Genomic DNA, 4,397 nt, shown 5'->3' with positions numbered 1-4,397 from the left:
TCGTTGTCTGCGGTTGTTTCTTCGAAGGAAGAGGATGAGAAAGATGAATGAAGCTAGCACAGAGATGAAGGTTAGGGCAGCCATTGATGGATGGGATGGAAGTGTTAAATTGAGTTTGTTTGTTGGTTGTTAATGGATGTGAGATGATGGAGAGATAGATACGAAGAGGATATGTATATATATAGGCAATCAAGCAAGGGGGAAATTAAGATTGCTGGTATTTAGTCAGTTGCAAGAGTCAACCATTATTATATATGTATGGAGTTGCTGTTGGGATGGCGGATGAGATCTGAAAGTCGGCCCGACTTAAAGATTCATACATCTGGCAGTGGCTGCATGCATGTGCTCCTCACCATGTATTCTAAACTTACATTACAACCCTCTGCATGACACCTGTTTACGTTTAGGTTTTTTTCTTTTTTGAGAAAACGTACAATGAACCTGAGAGAGCGATTCATTAACAATATTTAGTATTCTTTAAAGTCAATCGGCGGCTTATTTTTTCATGTTTTCATGACTGTTTACAAAGATAATAGGTTTCATTTCTTCGCTTTTAATTAGGTTAACGGTTTACAATTCTCTCAAATTCAAATCGAGTTTCAACGGAGTTTACTATTTTGAGTCGATCACGTTTATATGTTCATAAACTATACAATTTAAATATAAAATGATCGATCTCTATCATCAATAAATTAACGAGTTAATCCATCTCGAGTTCCAACTCATAAAATAAGCTTATAAAGATTTAATTTTATCATAAGGTATAACTTAAATTGTTGAAAGATCATTGGTCGAGCTTGATCACTAAAAAATATTCGAGCTCGAATTTGAACACTATTTTGAAAAAATTATTCAAGTTCAAGTCTTACATCAACTTTAATTTTTGAAGACAAACTTAATTCACCAACAATATATTAATAATATTTATGATTTATGATTTCTAAAGTCAATCAATGGCTTTATTTTTCTATGTTTTCATGATTGTTTACAAGAATAATCTGTTTTAGTTATTCACTTTTAATTAGCTAGGTTAAGGTTTTATATTTCTCTTAAATTCTAAAGGGTTGTTCGGTAAGAGCTTAATGGATTGAAATAGAGCTTATGGCTCAGTTGGAAAGATATATAAAAGTGTTCAAAAATGACTTAATGGCTAAAAACATTAGTTATTGATGAGTCAGCTCTAAAAGTTAAGTCATATAGACTCAACCAATTTATTCCCCTTCCCCATCCTATCCCTTTCTCATCTCCATCTCCTTTTTCCTCCAATATGTTTGCTTCTCTCGATCCAAATAAAAATGGCATTATACAAAAATCTGTTAAATCCTCCCTCTATTAATCTGCTCCTCTTGTCTCACTCGATTTGTTTACTGTTTTAAACAAATGGGTTACGTCCAAGATCAATGGTTGCTCCTCCTCTTTGGTTTACTCCTCATCTTCCGACAAATGGCTTGTCTGCAATTGATCGGTAGCTGCTCGATCCCCTTTCGTTTTAGGGATTGTTTTCTTCTTCTTCTTCAAACAAATGGGTTTTTTCTTCATGTGAGCCAACATCATGACTTGCAACAACAAAAAAATCACCTCCTTTTTTCATATATATACACATTTCATTCATTCTACTTTTTTTCTTTCCACCAATGTCGGATAAGCAAATTTAACCATATTTCAAAATTCAAGATTTGAGGAATACTCAAATATCATAGTGCCGACTGCCGAGTCATTCTATTTGGTTTCTCATATATATATATATATATATATATATATATTAAAGGACTTTAAAAATTCAAGACTATATAAATATTTTTTTTTGATTAACTTGGATATCCAACCCGCTATGCGAGCCGACTAATCCCAGGACGACCACCTGCTTTGCAGATAGCCCGGAGTCACCGCATTTGAACCTCCGTGGCCACAAGAGGATTTTTATTCCTCCTTATATTTGAACCTGAGACCTCCTGGTACTTTTGATATTTGGAGCACAAGACTATATTACCAATGTAGGAAAACTAAACAACACTATAATTCAAGACTTTGAGAATACTTAAACTTTATAATGACGCATCAACTCCGATTGTTGTTCTTTTATAATAGAAAAAAATATCACTCCAAAATTAGAGTCAAACAGTGGTTTACATAGTTATATTGCTCTTTTAGTTTTCAAAAGCATCACATGCTTATTAATTTCATATATACTTATCATACTCTATCAATGAATCATCCGTTCATCAATGTGGAATTTTAAAAACCAACCACAATGCAAGATTTTAAAATACATCGCTCTCAAGATGTCATTTCAATATTTTAATGTCATCTTTCTATATTAAGCAAACTTAACCACATTTTCAAGATTTTAAAAAATACTCAAATCTCATAATGACAATTGCAAATGAAAAAGTTATCTCATGTTAGTCAACATCATGATTTGCAATAAGAAAATCACATACTCTTTTCATATATATACACATTTCATTCCTTCTACTTTCTTTCCACCAATACGAGATAAGCAAATTTAACCATATTTCAAGGTTTAAGAAATACTAAAATCTTATAATTTCCGTGTTTCTCCTTTAAAATATATATAGATTACCGTTACCCTTTTATTAAATCACTTTTAATTTGTTCTTTTCTATTTCTTCTACACACGTATTGCCAAATCGATGCTTTAGGTTGGGGTAAAAAAATTGGTTTTGACCTCCAAAAAATGTGTTTTATACTTAATTAATTGTGTTAATAAATTATTTTATAAGATCAAATAATAATTCGTCCTATTTAAAAATGTTATAATAGGTTTATAAGATGTTTTAACAAATTTTAGAACATTTTAAAAATAAAATGTCATGTTATCTATTTTATAGAAACATTTTTTGCCCTATAACTAAATCCATCTTTTAAATTACTTTTATTATATATGGACACGTTTATACCATACAGATAAATAAATATTAGGTTGTTTCCGATTTTCTATTTCTTAGTTTCTTTTTAACCTAAGCCCATATATACATACACAAAAAGTATGGGTTGTGGTGGGAATTAGTGCATCTCAAAGATCATAATTCCTTTTTCCTTCTATTGTACTTAGTGCTTGAACATGTGCTATTGAGGACACAACTATACATGCAATGATGCATGTGAATGTATTATGTATGGATATAACTTGTTAATTTGAATACCTAGTTACAAAATGCAAAAATACATTGTTTGATATGCATGTCAAATAAAAGTAAGAGAATAAAGGATAACGCATGCTTTCTAATGACCCTTTTGTTTGCAAAAATCACAGTCGTTCTGATATACTTGGGGACCGATCTAGTTTGGTTACTTGTCGGTGACAACTACAGGACCGTGAAGATAATTGCAGTGGCAAGTGAGAATTTCGTTATTGACTTGCATGAGACTTGAGGTGGATCTTCTCGATTAATAATTAATTCATTGACCACAATTGATTGATGGAAAAATGAGTATGATGTAAGATTGTTCTACACCATCATTTTAAATCATGGCGAAGAGCCATAAGAAATTGGAGTAGGCGTTTGTTTTTCTCACCAAACAAGCAATGTAGGGTGGAAATGAGCACAATCCTTCAAACTCTAATCATGCCACTTCATCGAACACTAATAAATGGAAGAAAATTATGATTTCATCTAGCCATGGTGTACTCACAAATAGTATCTAACACAAATAACCCAAAAGACAGAAAACAATAGAACTCGAAATCCTCAAAAAAAAGCCAAAATCAATAGGGTTTAATTAAAAAAAATATTGATTTATAGGAGAATGTCGAAATACACTAGTAATATGCTAAAAGAGAAGAAATTTATCGAATGAATCAAACCGTATCATGATTTTCAAAGCTATCAAATAAACGGTTGATGTTTGTTAGGATTTCTTGATTGATGAAAGAGACGATACATGGAAGAGGTTTATATACCTAAGGAAAACAAAAAGAAAAAGAAATTAGAGGCGGGTTACGTACGTATGAGATTAGTTTAAGTTATCACTAATTAATCTACCTTTTTTATCCAAATGAAAGGAAAAAAACCAATTTATCTTTAACTAGAAGATACTCGCGCAATGCAGCGAGATCCATCTTGATTTTAATGTTTCGTTTCATTCTTTATCTCAGTCGATGTTATAATATGGTTTTATATGATTTTGAAAATGCGACAATATTTTTATTTTTAAATAAAATATAAATTTAAAGATATCATAAAAATTTGATAAAAATATATCGATATTAGTATCAAATTAACTATTTAAAATTTCTCATTTTTTGTGTAATTTTTTAATTCAAATTTTTATTATAATTCAATTTGTGTTCAATAACAAAGGAATTTATATTTGGTTTAATAATATATTTTTTATAAATATAATAATTAATTATTTTGTTAGAATTCGATAAT

Source organism: Cynara cardunculus (genome assembly GCF_001531365.2).
Source record: "Cynara cardunculus var. scolymus isolate 2C chromosome LG 15, CcrdV1, whole genome shotgun sequence".
NCBI lineage: Eukaryota > Viridiplantae > Streptophyta > Magnoliopsida > Asterales > Asteraceae > Cynara > Cynara cardunculus.
This window is presented reverse-complemented; position numbering follows the sequence as displayed.